The sequence below is a fragment of the Somniosus microcephalus genome, chromosome 5 (genome assembly GCF_052327205.1).
Source record: "Somniosus microcephalus isolate GS21.2 chromosome 5, FLI_Smic_1.0, whole genome shotgun sequence".
Lineage (NCBI taxonomy): Eukaryota > Metazoa > Chordata > Chondrichthyes > Squaliformes > Somniosidae > Somniosus > Somniosus microcephalus.
The window spans coordinates 311829812-311850305 of NC_140991.1; positions in this window are offsets into that span (position 1 = coordinate 311829812).

Genomic DNA, 20494 nt, shown 5'->3' on the forward strand with positions numbered 1-20494 from the left:
ACTCTATCCAGACCCCTCATAATTTTATACACCTCAATTAAATCTACCCTCAGCCTCCTCTGTTTCAAAGAAAACAATCCCAGCCGATCCAATCAATGATGGTGCAAGGCAAAAGGGGGGTGGTAATTGGACAAGTAAAGAAACAAAAGATGGGTCTAGAGGAGCTGTAAATGGAATAACAGAACCATTACCAGCAACTGCTGTCCAAAGAAATGGAAGCCATGGTTATGATCTGAATCATCTATAATCCTTTACTGGGGTTGAAATTCCTATAAGGCTATAAGAAATAGGAGCAGGAGATGACCATATGGCCCCTCGAGACTGCTCCACCATTCATTAGGATCGTGGCTGAACTTTTACCTCAACTCCACATTCACGCCCGATCTCCATATCTCTTGATTCCCTTAGTGCCCAAAAATCTATCGATCTCAGCCTTGAATATACTCAACGACTGAGCATCCACAGCCCTCTGCGGTAGAGAATTCCAAAGATTTTCAACTCTCTGAGTGAAGAGATTTCTCCTCATCTCAGTCCAAAGTGGTCAACCCCCTATTCTGAGACTATGGGCTGGATTTTGATACTGGAGGCGTGTAGGAGGCGGGACTACAACTTTTGGGGTTGTAGTCCCGCCTCCATCGAGTTGTGGCCAACCCACATGATTTTGACTTGATTGACCTTGTTGAGCCCGCCCAGCAGGCTCAGCAGACCAATTAAGGGCCACCCAGCAACAGGTGACGTCACAGATTGACATTTCATCTGTCAAGAGCTTTTGACAGATGAAATATCAGTGTTTGACAGCTCCTTGAAGCTGTCAAACACTGACAATCTGTACACTAAGTTAATTCCTTCCTCTCAGGTTGACTTAGAGATCTCTCCAGAACAGAAAGCTGAATGCTGCAACTTTTGACAGCTCACGGCCATTCTGCTTTCTGTGCCGGTGAGATGAGGGACTCCCGAGGCCTGAAAGAAGGAAGGCTGTAAAGGTAAGTAAAATTTCTTTAAACACTTTACACACACCAAACACACCTACCTCATGCACACATCACTCACCTGAACACCGGACATCTCGAACCCTCCAAGCCCTTCAGCCCGACGGTCCACCTCGCTAACTTGGCGTGGTTTGGAGCCATCAGGAATCCCACACTTCAGGAATAAAAATAGGGATTAGGCTAAAAACTGCCTGTTAACTACCTGTTAACAGGCAGTTAATTGGCACTAATCCCCTTCCTGCCTCGGGGAGGTGGCTCCCAGCACAGGTCGGGTACCCGGCCCCTTTGAAACTGGCATGGAGGCGGGTTGGGGGCGGGATGGGTTCGTGTCCCCGATTTCAAGATTTTAACCCCCCACACGCCTCCAATCCCGCCTCCACGGCCCAATGAAAATCCTGCCATATGCCTTCTAGTTCTAGACTCTCCAGCCAGGGGAAACTGCCTCCCAGCATCTACCCTGACAAGCCCTCTAAGAATGTTGTACGTTTCAATGAGATCACCTCTCATTCTTCTAAACTCCAGAAAATATAGGCCCAATCTACTCAATCTCTCCTCATAGGACAATCCCCCCATCCCAGAAATCAAGCCAGTGAACCTTCATTGCACCCCCTCGAAGGCAAGTATTTCCTTCCTTAGATAAGGAAACCAAAAGTGTATGCAGTACTCCAGGTGTGGTCTCACCAAAACTGCATATAATTGGAGCAATACTTCCTTATATTCTTATACTCTAACCACTTGCAATAAAGGCTAACATGCCATTTGCCTTCCTTATTGCTTGCTGCATGTTAACTTTCTGTGATTTGTGTACAAAGACACCCAAATCCCTCTGAACACCAACATTTACTAGTCCCTTACCTTTTAATAAATAGTCTGCTTTTCCATTCTTCCTACCAAAGTGGATCATTTCACACTTCCCCACATTATACGCCATCTGCCACCTTCTTGCCCAATCACTTAGCTGGTCTATATCCCTTTGCAGCCTCATTGCGTCCTCCTCACAGCTTACTTTCCCACCGAACTTTGTACTGTCAGCAAGTTTGGATATATTACATTTTGTCCCCTCATCTAAGTCATTGATGTAGATTGTAAATAGCTAAGGCCCAAGCCCTGGTGCTTGTGGCACCCCACTAGTTACATCCTATCATCCCAAAATGACCCATTTATCCCAACTCTCTATTTTGTGTCCGTTAACCAATCCTCAATCAACGCTAATATATTACCCCTAATGCCATGAGCCTTAATTTTGTGTAACAACCTTTTTTGTGTGGCACCTTATTGAATGCCTTCTGAAAATCCAAATATACTACATCTACTGGTTCCCCCTTATTTACCCTGCTAGTTATACATCCTCAAAAATCTCTAATAGATTTGTCAAACACGATTTCCCTTTCATAAAACCATGTTGACTCTGCCTAATCATATTGTGATTTTCCAAGTGCCCTGTTAGCATGTCCTTAATAATAGATTTTCCCTACTACTGATATCTTTGCTAACTTTAGTAAAAAAAAAGTAAGGAAAAGTGAAAAGTGATGGAATTCCAGTTTTTACTCATGTCCACCACCAATATTAATGAGGAAAGGAAGTTTGGTCAAAATTGATCCAATTCCTCTTTGAATGCTTCAACCACGTCAATATTAATTACATTAGACTACAATCTATTTTGTGTCAGCCAGTGGCTCAGTGGGTAGCTCCCTTGCCCCTGTATCAGGAAGGTTGTGGGTTCAAGTCCCACTCCAGAAACTTGAGCACAAAAATCTAGGCTGACACTCCCAGTGCAGTACTGAGGGAGTGCTGCACTGTCAGAGGTGCCGTCTTTCGGATGAGACGTTAAACCGAGGCCCCGTCTGCTCTCTCAGGTGGACATTAAAAATCCTATGGCACTATTTCGTAGAAGAGCAGGGGAGTTAGTCCAAGGGCCAATATTTATCCCTCAACATCACCAAAACAGATGATCTGGTCATTATCACATTGCTGTTTTTGGGAGCTTGCTGTGCGCAAATTGGATGCCGCGTTTCCTACTTTACAACAGTGACCACACTTCCAAAAGCACTTCATTGGCTGTAAAGCACTTTGGGACGTCTGGTGGTTGTGAAAGGTGCTATAGAAATGCAAGTCTTTTTTATATTCCACAGGTCAACTGGGGTGCATAAAGCAGTTATTCCATTACTTTATCTCTCAGTATGTAGTATAACCTATGGATTAAACAAATGGTGATATTGTTTACAGAGAAAAAACATTTTAAAAATCTTAAATCATAAATTATTTAGCAACCAAATCTGTAGGACTCTCTGTGCACTATCTTGGCATGCAAAAGTATTCCTTGCTTATGGGCAATACATTCACGCTTACACGCATAATATTTACACTAGAAATTTACAGAAACTATATTGGGCACAAGATAGAAGAGAGAGGTTGCAAACTTTGAAAGCCACGAATGAAATGCAGCATTGAAAAGAGTTTGAATAATGCTCATAGCCAAAAAAAAGGGTGGATGTATCCACGAGTGGCTCTTAATAGCTCAAACTATTGATTGCACTAATCTCCTGAGGCTTACCTCCCCTATTAATATCAAATTAGTGGCAATGCGAAAACTGAAACCAAACTGAATGGCATAAAATGCAGCATAGGTTCATCCAGGATAAGGGAGGGGGTGCATATATTTTTCATTTTCCACTTACTGTGTAATTAAAGCTGTATCACATTCTTTAAACCAATTTAGAATACGAAAATTGCATATGAATTCCTTTTGTTAGAACTGGGATTATGATGATCAAAGTTATTCAACAACAAAAGCAACTTGTATTTCTATAGCACCTTTAAACGAACCAGGGCGCTTCACAGGAGCATTGCCAAACAAAATTTGACATCAAGCCACATAAGGAGATATCATCGTCGCTGGGTCAACACCCTGGAACTCCCTCCCTAGCAGCACTGTGGGAGTACCTTCACCGCATGGACTGCAGTGGTTCAAGCAGGCGGCTCACCACCACCTTCTCGAGGGCAACTAGGGATGGGCAATAAATGCTGGGCCTTGCCAGCAACGCTCACATCCCAGGAACGAATAAAAAAAATATTAGGACAGACATAGGTTTTAAGGAGCGTCTTAAAGGAGGGGCAAGGTATGAGAGGTGGAGAGGTTTAGGGAGGGAATTCCAGAGCTTAGGGCCCAGCATGCTTTCTACACGACAAGAATGACTATACTTCAAAAAGTACTTCATTGGCTGTAAAGCACGACCGCCAATGGAGGGGCGATGACAATCGGGGATGCTTAATATTCACTCCAGAGTTCTAGTATGGATCAACATTAAAAAAACAAATGTGTTATTTAGGCGGTGGTACAAATAAACCTTACTTTGCATTCCATTTATACACATGCAGATTACTAAATTGAAAATAGCATTATTTATAATTCGAGTCATATACAGAGAAAATGAAACTTCATATAATCCTGAATCTTTGACAGGGACTCACTCTCCTGCTCACTGAGTCAAACCTTCATTCTCAGCACATATTTTACACTACAACAGTGACCACACTTCAAAAAGTACTGCACTGGCTGTGAAGCGCTGTGGGACGCTCTGAGGTGCTATATAAATGCAAGTCTTTCTTTCTTTTCAATGCATAGCTGAATGTATTTTAAATAAATGATTTTTAGTTAGTCTATCTGAACATGTTTAATCAAGCACTCCTTCGTATTGAATCCACGCTATTTAAATTAAAAAGAAAAAGGCTGAACGATTGAATCACCATTTACAAATATCTGTGGTAAAATTCACCAGGTTGAACATTCCGTCTGCTGTATTTGATCCAGGGCTAATCTCATAAGAACATAAGACGTAGGAGCAGGAGTCGGCCATTTGGCCCCTCGAGCCTGCTCCGCCATTCAATAAGATCACGGCTGATCTGATCTTGGCCTCAACTCCACTTCCCTGCCCGCTCCCCATAACCCTCGACTCCCCTATCGTTCAAAAATCTGTCTATCTCCACCTTAAATGTATTTAATGACCCAGCCTCCACAGCTCTCTGGGGCAGAGAATTCCACAGATTCACGACCCTCTGAGAGAAGAAATTCCTCCTCATTTCCGATTTAAAAGGGTGCCCCCTTATTCTGAAATTATGCCCCCTAGTTCTAGATTCCCCCAGGAGGGGAAACATCCTCTCTACATCTACCTTGTCGAGCCCCTTCAGAACCTTATATGTTTTAATAAGATCCCCTCTCATTCTTCTAAACTCCAATGAGTGTAGGCCCAACCTGCTCAACCTTTCTTCATAAGTCAACCCCTTCATCCCAGGAATCAACCGTGTGAATCGTCTCTGAACTGCCTCCAATGCAAATATATCCTTCCTTAAATAAGGAGACCAAAACTGTGCGCAGTACTCAAGGTGTGGTCTCACCAATACCCTGTACAGTTGTAGCAGGACTTCCCTACCTTTATACTCCAAGTCCCTTGCAATAAAGGCCAACATTCCATTTGCCTTTTTGATTACTTGCTGTACCTGCATGCTAACCATTTGTGTTTCATGCACAAGGACCCCCAGGTCCCTCTGAACTGTAGCATTTTGTAATCTCTCTCCATTTAAATAATAATTAGCATTTTTATTTTTCCTGCCAAAGTGGATAACCTCACACTTTCCCACATTATACTCCATCTGGCAAATGTTTGCCCACTTGTTTTGCCTGTCTATATCCCTTTGCAGATTCTTTGGGTCCTCTGCACAACTTGCTTTCCCACCCATTTTGGATCATCAGCAAATTTGGCTACATTACACTCGGTCCCTTCATCCAAGTCATTAATATAGATTGTAAATAGTTGAGGCCCCAGCACCGATCCCTGCAGCACCCCACTAGTTACAGATTGCCAACCGGAAAATAACCCATTTATCCCGACTCTCTGTTTTCTGTTAGTTAGCCAATCCTCTAACCATGCTAATATATTACCCCCAACCCCGTGAGCTCTTATCTTGTGTAGTAACCTTGTGTAGTTACATCAATTGATGCTTAACAATGCAGGTTAATTCCTTACTGGTCCACTATTAGCTTATTTATTAACTAACCGTGTAATTTGTTTTACATGATCGTTGCAGTAAAGGTTGACAGAGCTGATCAGTTGGTATTGGGCACCAGTAAAACACGGATACAGATTAAAATACCCTGTACAAAATAATCTGTACAAAAGGCCTCTGACATGAATCAGTCATTCATGAAAGAAAGACTTATGCAATAATAATGAGCGGCCTACAGGTGGCGCTGTCCAGGGAGAGTATAAATACTCGGGCACGGGCCCAGCTTGCGCAGGACATTCTTAACAGGAACTAGTGAAGGACACAACTAGACCTCCATGTTGTAAAACAGTTGATTAAAGATTTGTTTAACGCTTAGACCAAGTGCCTGGTAGTTTTCTTACATCAGTCCCTACTCCTAGAAGCCTAAAACATGTCTGTTTCTAAACCAATCACTTTATGCAAACCTGCCAGCATTGCTGGTTAGTGAGGTATTTTTGGGCACAACTGATATTTTATTGTAATGATGATTGTTGAATGGGGAGAGCTTGAATGAGGCAGAAAAAGAGAGGCAAAATGGATAAGCTGCCCTTCCCCTAGTAGTACAATCAATTGTTCATAGGTGCTTAAGTGGATTGTGTCAGCCCCTAACCACCACCTTCTCAAGGGCAATTAGGGACGGGCAAGAAATGCTGGCCTTGCCAGCGACGGCCGCATCCCCTGAATGAATATTCTTTATTAAATCAGTATGGGGACTTATTTTTTGGACTGTGCTTATGACAGATGATGGAAGATATAAGGAGAAAGATCTGGATAGTGCTTGCTGTTGATATTTGCATCTGAAATTTGGGATAGTGGTTAAAAATATTCTCTCCCTACATAAAAAAATACTGCCCAACGCACTTCAAAAATACTTATAAAAATAAGCAGTAGCTGCGAGTCTAGATCACTTCCTGGGCTCGCTGCAACTTCCGGGCCGCCCAATGTTCCAGCGACCCCACCCGGAACGCGCAGAAAGTCTATAGCTGGGATGTAAATGAGACCCGGCCCTAAAACCGTCAGCGTCTCATCCTGCCGTGGGTAATTAAAGCGCCAGTGCAGCGGTATCCTGCCGGAAGCTCACGGGCAATTTAAATGCAGGCCCCGGTTTGTATTTGGACTCTTCAAAATTCAGGCAGTCCGAATCTGAACCAGAGTCAGAATCATAATCCAAGTAAAATAAACAGAAAATCGCACGCGCAAGCATTACTTCACAAGGTCCGCGGTTTCACCTCCCCAGGCGGGTCCGGTACGGCCGGGGTCGGTGGCGGGGTGCGACACCGCTGCTGGCTCCATCCCGCTCTGTGAAAATAATTTTACACTGATTGGGTTGTTAAGCCCCGCCCAGCGCGTTTCTCGGCCAATTGAAGGAAGCGGGTCTGGAGACGTCATTTCATGACGCGTCATCAGCCAGTTTCCTTAAAGGGACCATGCCCAAACTTATTTTCACAGTTGTGCTGTTGGTGTTCTGCAGCATTGAGGTGCTACAAACACTGACAAGCCCTGCACAGAGGTGTACGGCTGCACCCAAGCTCTCCCATGACTCCCTCCATATGCTTATGGAGGGAGTCACAGCATGCAGGGAGGTCCTCTTCCCTTCCCATAGTGGAAGAGACCGCCCCAGAAGACCAACACAGCCTGGTTGCACATTGCAGAGGAGGGCACAAGCAGGGATGTCGTCAGGAGGACCTGGCTGCCGTGGTGCAATATTTTCAGTGATCTCAGTAGATCACGAAATGTTACTGCAAAGCCACACTCAACCTCATCCTGCTGTGCCACTCAACACATCCCCATCACTCTGCCTTCCCTACCCTACTCCTGCACATCCTTACACCAACTTACCTTGAACCTCCACCCATTCCTCTCTATCTACATTATCTCTTCCCCATCTCATTAGCCACCCCTCACACTCACCCTAATCCTAGTCCAATCATACCAACTAACAACACACAAGGGTAGGCACTTGGGTGTTTTAGCCAATGTTCATGTAGAATTTCTGTTAATGTGGTGTCAAACATTGAAATCTTTATTTTCAACACTTTGCATTCTTGGACAGTTTTGTGTGCACCTTTGGAAGTGGCTTAGTGAGTTGCAGTGAATCATGAGACATAATGGTACCCCCCACAATGGTGATTAGTGTGATAGGAATGGCTTGGGCATTGCTTTATTGTGTTGGTGTGGGGTGGTGGCAACCTGATGCATCATGTGGCAACCTGGGTGCAGAGCATCAACTGAAGTAAATCTGGCCATGGTGAGGACATCCCTGGCATCCCGGGCAGCAATGTAGTCGGGTGCTGATGCCGTGTCCTGTGCAGCACTAGCTGATTGTGGAGAAAGTTGGTGTTGTTGTTGATGCTGCTGGTGTACCTGGTGCTGCTGGTGTTGGGGCTGATCGTGGTGGGATTCTGAGGACCAAGGTGAGATAATTTCAAGGGCACCGATGCTGATGGAATGGATGGCAGGTGAGGTTGAGATGACAGGAACGATCTGTCAATGGTGCGAGAGGTAGTTCCAATGAGGGAACACTGGATAGAGAGTTTAACCTAAACACTTGCAACCTGCATAAACCTCAATCTGTCTTCCAAATGCAATAAACAACATCCTCTGAGCTTATAAAGTGAATAGGTGTGAGATGGGAGCTTTTATAGCACATTTGCAGCTGTCGAGTAAAGAAATCATCACATGCTGACACAACACCTGAGCAGTGGGGACGTCATGGATGAACTCTAAAAATCTAAAGGTGAACTTAAAATACTAGTTAAGTGCCTCTTACCAATCTCGCTATTGATATAAATTGCCTCCCCTGCCGCTTGGTGTCGGGTCTGTTCAGCGATGACAGACCCGACATCTGGGAAACTAGCATGGAGGCGGGTTGCCAGTGGGTTCCTACTCACTGTCACAAAATAAAATTCCCAGCCGACCCGCCTCCAAATGACCCCGCTGACCCCCCTGAAAAATTCCCCCCACAATGAGTCTGGTGTATAGAGGGTTGTGAATCTTTGGAATCCTTTGCCCCAAAGTGCTGTGAAGGCTGAGCCGTTGAGTACACTCAAGACTGAGATTGATAGATTTTTGGACTCTAGGGGTAATCGTGGGATATGGAGACTGGGCGGGAAATTGGAGTTGAGATCGAAGATCAGCCATGTTCTTATTGAATGGCGGAGCAGGCTCGAGGGGTCGTATTGTCAACTCCCGCTCCTAATTCTTATGTTCTTAGCTACAATTAGACCCAATGTATAGCCACTGGCATAATATAGAAAATACATAACCATAAACACCACAATACTTCCCAAGCAATAAAACGCACCCTCTTCCTTGGGCTCTCCTTCCATTAACCAATTGACAAAGAGGAAGTTGAACAGTCGAGAAAAATGATTATGAAATGTATAGGTTCAGAATTTAAATGATACCAATTTGTCCAAAATTACTACTTTCTGAATACTTTCTGAATTGATTCAGATCACTTTGGATTTTTGCATTCACCTCCAGCAAGGGCTCATTGAGATTGTAACGCCCACTTCATTACTATTTGTGCTTCATAAATGTTTTGGGATTATTATATCTTGTCTAGTCACCAATATGTTACCTACATGCTTTGCTTAAGTACATAAGCAAAGAGTACAGGCCTAAGTTGCTTGTGCAGAAGATAGTAAAAGATTCAACCCCCGCAACTTATTGTCCCTGTATAACAACAGAAAACACTGTAAAGGAAAGTCTGCTATGAGTACCGTCACACACATGCAGGATTATTGGAGGACTGCAGGTTTGCATGGAAATTCCGTAGCTTCATCATCAGAAACACATGAGGACTAAAACAAAGATAAGAACCTAAGATCAGTAATAGCAACAGAAAATGCTGGAAAAACTCAGCAGGCCAGGCAACATCCATGGAGAGAGAAACAGAGTCAATGTTTCAGGTCGAAGACCCTTCGTCAGAACTGAGAAAAAAAGCAGGAAATGAAACAGATGAAAAAGCAAGTTTGGGGGCTGGGAAATGGGGGAGGGGATGAAAGAACAAAAGGGAAGGTCTGTGAGAGGTGAAGAGACATTAAGAGATATTCAAGGCTAGACAAGATGGTAATAGGACAGGTAAAGAAACAAAGGATGGCTCTAGATGAATATTAATGGTATCTCGTTTCACCTTGAATATCTCTTAATGTCTCTTCACCTCTCACAGACCTTCCCTTTTGTTCTTTCATCCCCTCCCCCATTTCCCAGCCCCCAAACTGGCCTTTTAATCTGTTTCATTTCCTGTGTTCTTTCAGTTCTGACGAAGGGTCATCGGCCTGAAACATTGACTCTGTTTCTCTCTCCACGGATGCTGCCTGGCCTGCTGAGTTTTTCCAGCATTTTCTGTTGTTACTTCGGATTTCCAGCATCCGCAGTATTTTGCTATTGTATTATTGTCCCTGTAGCTGTGCGCTCAGGGCATCTCTCAATAAAATGTTCACACATAGATATTACAGTAGTCTTCTGTATTTCACTGCTTAAGCTGAAGTGTGAAAGAACACTGCCTGCATAATTCCACCAATAGTGTAGAATTCACAAAATTGAACCTGTCCTATAAGGGTCTATTGGCAGAAAAGGCCTTGGCCTAGAAATTCAGTGCCCTTAGCACCGATTTTGCGGCGCTAGAGGGCCTAGCGCTGCAATTAGCGCCGGTTCCTAAATTGCCTGGGGCCCTTCCGCGGCGGTAGACCGGTAGCGCTGCGCCGGCACCGATGACGTCATCGGTGTGCGCAGCGTCCCGGTTGCTGTGGTAACCCGGCCCCAAGCCGAAATTCAGTTGCGGCCGCCTCGCCAGTGGCAGCCGCAACTAAGACTCCGGCAAACGATTGTTGCCGGAGTCTGCGCCGGCGCTTTCCCGCCGGCCGCCTGCCCGCAGCTCCCTCCCCGGACTTCCCCCCGCCCCCCCCCCCGGAACAGATGCAAGCCCGGCACTTGTCCGAGGTGCCGGGCTCATTTTTGAAGAGATTTGCGCGGGCCGCGGCCGGGTGCAGGCAGCTCCTCCTTAACGGAAGGAGGAGGCCTGCACTTCCCGAGCCTGCCGCACCGCAGCGGGCGCCGCAGCGCCGGAATAGTGCCGCAATGCGGCGCGTTGCGCCAGTTTTCAGGCGCTAAAACCCTTCAGTAGCGCCGGCAGCCGTTTGGGCGCGGCGCTACTGAATTTTTGGCGCGCGCAAAGGGACTTAGCGCCGGCGCTAACTTCCGGCGCTAAAGCCCTGGCGCAGCGCAAACTCAATTTCTAGGCCCTTAACTTTTAAAGACTGTTTTAAAAGAAGCCCAGAAAAAGGGACACACAAAATGGCCGCCAGACCCCGTGACCAGCTTTTGGAACACTTTAAAATGGTTCCTGCAGTCCTCAGACAGCTTTTGTGGATTCAGCCCACAGTAGGTTCTGGAAGGCAGTTTCAGGGAAAACAAAACCAGACAGAGCCCCATTCATATAGATTGGATGCAGATCCGATCAGATCGGCCTGTAGATAAATGCCATCAAAATGTTTACCCAGACAAAGGGAAACAGTTTCATATTCATAGGGGGAACATCAAGCACCATTTAAGACATCAGAAGGACATTAAAGACAATACAGGGTCGTTCCAGACCAGAGATGGCTGTTACCGGCCATTCAAAGATATTTTAAAAACAAAGACTACCCCGCTGTGCTACAAGCCCGCCAAATGTTAAACAAAGACTAACCTTGATTTGGCGGGAGATAAGGGCCTCCACGGAAAAGTATAACTGGAGTCCCGGGGTAGCCATCAGTAGCTTTTGCTTGTAGCTTGCAGCCTGGAGCTTGTAGCTGGCAGCTTGTTGAGCTAGCTTGCTTTTTCGAGAGCCGTGGAGGAACGTCGATCCGGAGACCAGCCAAGAAGGTGATTCGAGTCTGCGTCCCGCCCCGGGGTAACCATCGGGAGATCATCAACAAACCCCGGACCGTTGACGAGACGAAGGACAACAGCCCTTCAGAAGAAACCTATCTGAAAATGGTAAACCAGCTGGGCTCTGCGAAGAAACCTATTTGACCATGATCAAATAGGTGGTCTCCGTCCACGCCGCCGTCCAGGCCTGCCAGCATCCAGCCTGTCCGTGACCTTCACCTCGAGGAAGAAGAGAGAGAGTCGCAGCCCGCAGCGTTGACCACGTGGAGACAGGACGCCTGAGAGGATCAAACGCAGACCTTTCAAAATCTTATACTTTCTCATTGGATTGGTGAGCATGTTTCTGGCCCCTCATAATCTGATCTAGCTAGGCTTAGGGGGTGGGCATTTTGGGTATAATTAATTATAAGTTGTTATCCCTCGATGTTCCATGTGTTTCCCCATTTTGAGATGACTTTTGTAAAGTATAACATGCCTGTATATATGTTGGTTAGTCCTGTATTATGATTTGTTTTTCCCTCCCATGTACCTTATTGGCTTACATTCAATTTTGTTCCTTTGTGCAATAAAATTTCATTTCGTTTTCATTAAACTTGGTCTATAGAGTATTCTCTGCATTGTAGTTCCTGCCTCAAAGTCCAGTGTATAGAACCTAAGGGGCGAGTGGGTCGAACCACTCAAGGTTTTACTGTGCAAGAGAAAGAGGCCTCTAGGGAGAGAAACCTCTGCGATCTGAAAACCCCTTACAATAGTGCAAAGCCCCAGCAGTGAAATGCAGATGACTACTGTCATGTCTGTGCGTATACATTTTATTGAGAGATGCCCTGAGTGCACAGCTACAAAGACAATAAATTGTGGGGGTTGAATCTTTCACTGTCTTCTCTGCTCAAGAATACTACTTATGTTTATTCAGCCACATTGTTCCACATTTCTTTTGTTTGTTTCAAGTATCATGCTGAAATGCTTGAACCAGATGACTGAGCTTGGAATAAATCAGGTAAATCCTAGTTATTTTTCCCTAAAAACATTTCCCCCACTTAACAGCTACAACTTCCTCTAGATACACGGGGGCCATAAGTTGCTGTCAAAATAACAGTGAGGCTAATGGCGCTCACCATTATTTATGCGTAAATGGTGCAACAACTTCAGGGGAGGGGCAGATGCGCGGTTAAACGCAGAAATCCAAAAGTTGCTGTCCGAGATGCGCCGCTCCGCCGTTAGCTTCGCGGAAACGGCATCTCGCCGTCTAACTCACCGTCGAAATGCTTGGAGCGGCTTGAAGTTGCTGTATTTGTGAAGCAGATATGAACTAAACTCGCCACAGAAAGTTAGAGCTGGTCTGAGGTGACACAAGGAGCCTGTTTTGGAGCCATTTAAAGGCTGTGCATATTTAATTGAGCCTGGATTAGCTGTCAGATTCTTTTAACGATCTGCTAAGTGTTAATTACTGCCAATAAACCACTCTGGCACTGAAAATTAACTATTACAAGCATGGAGTCTCATTCTTTCAAGTTTTAATTGTTGTTGGAGATTAAAAAAATTAATAATTAAACGTTTTTTTTTAACTCTCCCTTCGTGTCTCTCTTTTCTCTCTCTCTCTCTTAATCCAATCTTTTGTTCCCTCTCTTTATTTCTCTTTCTGTACCTGACTTGACATTGAATTCACCCCCTCTAATTTACACTTCCTTCTCAGTCCTTGCGCTGTTAATTTCACAATCCTTAAAACTGATTGCTTAAGGAGATAAGCAATTGCTCGCACTGTTCACTCAGGTCCCAGATGCCCGGTTTTCCTCGCTGCAACGTTATCAGCTCGCACTTTCAGCAACTTGCCGCGCAAAATATCATTCCGATTAAATGGGCCAGGGCAAGTCTAACTAACGGCGGGCACCATTCGTTGCCCTGCTACAGTAAATTGTAGCCCATGATGTAGTTTGCAATGCTAATATTTTTCTCTCTACCTGAATACATTTGCGAGTTTTGTGCTAACATTAAACTTCACACACTTTGAAAGGCTGTCTGGTTGGGTATTCGCTCATTATCTGTATCTACAGCATCTGCAGTAAGTCCTTCGATGGTGTTCTGTGGTGGGGATCCGAGGAGATCAGTGGTGCATAAACAAAGACAAGCACTTCTAGACAATTGCCTGCTTGCTTAAACAAGAAAACAAGCTTTGGTCTCACTTGGGATTGAATTCAAATAAGTAAAATTCTTATAGCTTTTGGGAGCAATTTCACTTCACGGATGTTCACTCCTAGGTACTAAAGTTAGAACATAAGAACATAAGACGTAGGAGCAGGAGGTGGTCATTCGGCCCCTTGAGCCTGCTCCGCCATTCAATAAGATCATGGCTGATCTGATCTTGGTCTCAACTCCACTTCCCTCCCCATAACCCTTGACTGCCTTACCTTATTATACTTTGAAATTCGTGTCAGCTTGATGAAGCCTTATTTCTCCGATTGATTCCTTCCCCTTTATTTCTCCTTTCCTTCTCCATCCCCATTGTATTCTCTTTCTTTAGCAGGCACGCTCCATTTACTTAGGTTGCGGGTGAAGTATCATACTGCTTGAAATGCAAAGTTTATTTCAGTTCAGTGATAAACTATTTCAAATATAACACAATGGTGGACGAAGAGCTACCATAGCCTTTGGTAAGAAGATTGTTCCACATGGATATTGCCCATTACAGTGATCAGTCAACTAGCTAGAAAGAAAGAAAGACTTGCATTTCTGTAACGCCTTTCACAACCACTGGACATCTCAAAGTGCTTTACAGCCAATTAAGTACTTTTTGAAGTGGAGTCAGTGTTGTAATGTGGGAAATGCAGCAGCCAATTTGCACACAGCAAGCTCCCACAGACAGCACTGTGTTAATGACCAGATTATTTGTTTTTGTTATGTTGGTTGAGGGATAAATATTAGCCAGGACACCAGGGATAACTCCCCTTCTTTTCTTCAAAATAGTGCCATGGAATCTTTTACGTCCACCTGAGAGAGCAGACAGGGCCTTGGTTTAACACCCCCCTCATCCGAAAGACGGCACCTCCGACAGTGCAGCAGTCCCTCAGCACTGCACTGGAGTGTCAGCCCAGCTTTATGTGCTTAAGTCCCTGGAGTGGGGACTGTGAACCCACAACCTTCTGACTCAGAGGCGAGTGTGCTACCCACTGAGCCACAGCTGATCTGCGTTGAAGATACATTTGTCCATTGTGCAAAGGGACCCTGCACAGGTTTGTCACAATGAAGAAGAGACCTGAATTTCTTTTTGCTTCAATTTTCTCTACCCATCCCTTATTACCTTCCAAGTGGTGGCCTGCGGGGGTGTGGTATTAGCTCCATTCGCACCCCCGCTGTACCTCGCGCAACTCACCATGCTTCGTGTGTTGATCTTTGAGGATCAACAACAACAACAACAACTTGCATTTATATAGCACCTTTAATGCAGGAGAACGTCCCCAGGCGCTTCACAGGAGCGATTATTAAACAAAATTTGGCACCAAGTCACACAAGGAGATATTAGGACAGGAAACCAAAAGCTTGGTCAAAGAGGTAGGTTTTAAGGAAGGGGGAGAGTTGGAGAGGCAGAGAGGTTTAGGGAGGTAATTCCAGAGCTTAGGACTGAGGCAGCTGAAGGCACAGCTGCCAATGGTGGAGCAATGAAAATCGCAGATGCTCAACATTATTTGAGTAAAAGACCATCACAACAGGGACAGGTCCTGTCCTTATCATACATGCCTCTCATGCCCTTCCAAAGGAAGATGGTGGACAGCAATCAATGGGAATAACAGATTATCTTCCCTCAGTAGCCTGGAACACCAGCCCAATTGAAGTGCCCACGCTGTCACTCACCTGAGATTGGCTAACTAAATCCAAAGCAGGGAAAAGTCTTGGGCTGCATGTGTCACTACGTACCACAGCATGTAGTGTATTCGCACCCTATTCTGTCAGGGATAACCATTGTATGCATTTCTACATGCAAGTGGAAATGTCACACACTGAAACGGATTTACGAGCTGTGATTGTCAATTCAGTGAAGTGAGTTTGGCATTCCAATAACATGAAGAAAGTTGTCAATAACTTTTACACTGTTTTGTGATAACTGGAAATCCAGATGTGTCAGTTCATATACTCCAACGTGGTGTCCAGCACAGCAGTAAATGTTTTAGACTAGTAAACTAAAAACATCAATTAAGCCAATTACAGAGAAGGTTGAAACCAATTAGCTTGAGATATGCAGTAAGTTCTTAATTCTAAAATAATGCACGCCACCGGTAATGTGATTCACATTCGGACCAGTGATAGGCTTCATTCAAAATGATTCAGTGCAATGCATTAAATTCTGAATAAACACTTTGGAAATTGATAAAAGAAAGACTTTTATAGCCACTGGACATCCAAAACACTTTACATAAGAACATAAGAAATAGGAGCAGGAGTAGGCCAATCGGCCCCTCGAGCCTGCTCCGCCATTCAATAAGATCATGGCTGATCTGATCCCAACCGCCAATCCACTATCACAGAACCATGTCCTGAATCTAACAGAATTAGACACACGAAATAGGAGCAGGATCAGGCTACACGGCCCCTGGGCCCGCTCCGCTACCCACAGGGCCATGACCGATCCGAACCTAGACTCATGTCCAAATTCCTGCCTGCTCCCCATAACCCTTAATTCCCTTTACTTCTAAGAAACTGTCTATTTCTGTTTTAAATTTATGTAATGATGTAGCTTCTACAGCTTTTTGGGGCAGCATATTCCATGGACCTACCACCCTCTGAGTGAAGTCGTTCCTCCTCATCTCAGTTTTGAAAGAGCAGCCCCTTATTCTAAGACTATGCCCCCTAGTTCTAGTTTCACCCATCATCGGGAACATCCTCCCCGCATCCACCCGATCCAACCCCATCACAATCTTATATGTTTCAATAAGATCGCCTCTCATTCTTCTGAACTCCAATGAATAGAGTCCCAATCTACCCAACCTCTCCTCATATGTCCATCCCCTCATCCCCGGGATTAACCGAGTGAACCTTCTTTGTACTGACTCGAGAGCAAGTATGTCCTTTCTTAAGTATGGACACCAAAACTGTACGCAGTATTCCAGGTGCGGTCTCACCAATACCTTGTACAACTGAAGCAATACCTCCCTATTTTTATATTCTATCCCCCTAGCAATGAAAGCCAACATTCCATTGGCCTTCTTAATCACTTGCTGCACCTGCATACTAACCTTTTGAGTTTCATGCACCAGGACCCCCAGATCCCTTTGTACTTCAGTACTTTCCAGTTTCTTGCCATTAAGATAATAACTTGCTCTACGATTTTTCCTGCCAAAGTGCATAACCTCACACTTTCCAGTATTGTATTCCATCTGCCAAATCTCTGCCCACTTACTTAGCCTGTCTATGTCCCCTTGCAGGTTTTTTATGTCCTCCTCACTCACTACTTTCCCTCCCATCTTAGTATCATCTGCAAACTTTGATATGTTACACTCGGTCCCCTCCTCCAAATCGTTAATATAGATTGTAAAGAGTTGGGGACCCAGCACTGACCCCTGTGGAACACCACTAGTTACTGATTGCGAGTCTGAGAATGAACCATTTATCCCAACTCTCTGCTTTCTGTTAGATAGCCAATCCTCTATCCATGCCAGAATATTACCCCCAATCCCGTGATTTTTTATCTTAAGCAATAATCTTTTGTGTGGCACCTTGTCAAATGCCTTTTGGAAGTCTAAATACACTACGTCCACTGGCTCCCCTTTACCCACCCTATATGTTACTTCCTCAAAGAACTCCAGCAAATTTGTCAAGCATGACTTCCCCTTCATAAAACCATGCTGACTTTGTCCTATTAAATTATGATTATCCAAATGTCCTGTTACTGTCTCCTTAATAATGGACTCCAAAATTTTACCTACCACAGATGTTAGGCTAACCGGTCTATAGTTTCCAGCCTTCTGTCTACTGCCCTTTTTAAATAAGGGTGTTACATTAGCAGTTTTCCAGTCTGCCGGGACCTTTGCCGAGTCCAGGGAGTTTTGGAAAATTATTACTAATGCATCCACAATCCCTACCGCCACTTCCCTCAAGACCCTAGGATGTAAGCCATCAGGTCCAGGTGATTTATCCGCCTTGAGTCCCATTATTTTACCGAGTACCACTTCCTTAGTGATTTTGATCATGTTTGGCTCCTCACCCCCTTTAGCCCCCTGTTTGTCCAGTGTTGGGATATTCTTAGTGTCTTCTACTGTAAAGACTGATATAAAATATTCATTCAGTGTTTTACAGCCAATGAAGTACTTTTGAAGTGTAGTCACTGTTGTAATATAGGAAAACATGGCAGCCAATTTGTGCACAGCAAGCTCCCACAAACAGCAATGTCATAATGACCAGATAATCTGTTTTAGTGATGTTAATTGAGGGATAAATATTGGCCAGGACACCGGGGATAACTCCGCTGCTCTTCTTCGAAATAGTGCCACGGGATCTTTTACATCCACCTGAGAGAGCAGAAGGGGCTGCGGTTTAACATCTCATCCGAAAGACGACACCTCCGCCAGTGCAGCACTCCCTCAGCATTGCACTGGGAGTGTTAGTCTAGATTGTTGTGCTCAAGTCCCTGGAGTGGGAATTTGAACCCACAACCTTCTGACTCAGAGGCAAGGATGCTACCCACTGAGCCACGGCTGCTACAAGGAGCTTCACAATTGCATCATGTGCCAATGCATTGCCCACTGTGGTCCTGAGCATGTAGGGCCTGGTTCGACCCCTGGTCTGCACAGGGTTAGCCGATCTTAGTTGGAGCAGATGTGGGTGAAATACAGTTGGCTGAATGTCCTGCAGCTGGAAAGGTAATGGAAAGAAACAGCTGGGGTTTCTGCTCCCAATCACAATCAGTGATCGCTGGATGTGAATGGCAGGTGAGAAGAGGATGAGACTGAACTGTGATGTGCCCTATGATAAGAATAGCTGGCCAACTTTACGTCAAGGCTTGCACATGAAGGATAGCCACCTGGGCGACACCTACAGAGCTTCACCTCAGCAGGTACTGTGTCTCTTCTGTTTGTGTCTTGCCCTTTTCATGTTCTCATTGTGGAAAAAAAGGAAAGGCTTACATTTCTACAGCGCCTTTCATGACCACCAGACATCCCACCGCGCTTTATAGCCAATGAAGCCCTTTTTGAAGTGTAGTCACTGTTGTAATGTGGGAAACGCGGCAGCCAATTTGCGCAAAGATAAGGGGTCAGCCATTTAGGACAGAGATGAGGAGGAATTTCTTCACCCAGAGAGTGGTGAACCTGTGGAATTCTCTACCACACAAGGCAGTTGAGGCCAATTCATTAAATATATTCAAGAAGGAGTTAGATATATTTCTTAAGGCTAAAGGGATCAAGGGATATGGGGAGAAGGCAGGGACAGGGTACTGAGTTTGGATGATCAGCCATGATCGCATTGAATGGCGGAGCAGGCTCGAGGGGCCGAATGGCCTACTCCTGCTCCTATCTTCTATGTTTCTATGTTTCTACGATAACTCCCCTGCCATTCTTCTAAATAGTGCCATGGTATCTTTCACGTCCACCTGAGAGAGCAGGTTTAACATCTCATCCGAAAGATGGCACCTCCGACAGTGCAGCACTCCCTCAGTACTGGGAAGAAATGACAAATGGTTTTAATGGTCTATTAATTTTCAGTGAAGCAACTCATACAAATAATAAAAACCCTTGAGCAAAATGCACAAAAAGCCAATAAAGGTATCATTACTCCGTCCAGTACCTTGGTGAACCTTCCCAGTATACACAAGCTGGCGAGATTCCTCCCATTCCTTTGCCAATAAGTATCTTGCTACCCCGAGCCTACAATCCGCTCTCGGTCCAAGCACTTGCTTCACATTTGATAACAGGACTCAATCCCACTGCGGATTCTATGGGTAAAAATACATTCCGCGGTGCTACATTAATAAAAAAAAAGATAATGGAAAATTAGGACACTACATGCCTACTACAGTCTATCAAAGGCACGGGTCTTACCAGTCCGTTCACAGTAGGTAAGAATCAATCAGTAACACGCAGGTGAAAAGTAACTGCTGTATAGGAAAAGCTATCAAAGGTGGCTGAGTAATGAAAGGGCTGCAATTGTACTGCTGCTACCGAGGAGCAGCTGGTCCTCTCGGCTAGTTCAGCTACATGTAATTTACACAAAGTACAGATCATATCCAGGACAGGTTGAAACTGTCAGACAGGGAAGTTACATTGCCTTATGATTGATTATGGTTCCTCCTAGACAATATTTTTTTTCTGCTGTTTTCTTTTGGCGGGCAATGATTTACGTAATCCCGCTGGTGTCGCAATGCTATGAACCAGTGAATACACATTTTGCAAGGCCATTTTAATATTTTTTCTCCCCCAGCCCTGGGCACCTTACGTTGGGGTGGCACAAGTGGAAATGGCTCACACGGTCTATTTAAAAAAATTGTGCGGGACGTGATCACCTTTGCACCGAGCGGAAGCTTTCTACATTTTAAAGCCATAGTGAACCTTGTTTCTGGGTCGTCTGTGTCACGTCCGTGAATAATTGAGACACGGACAGCA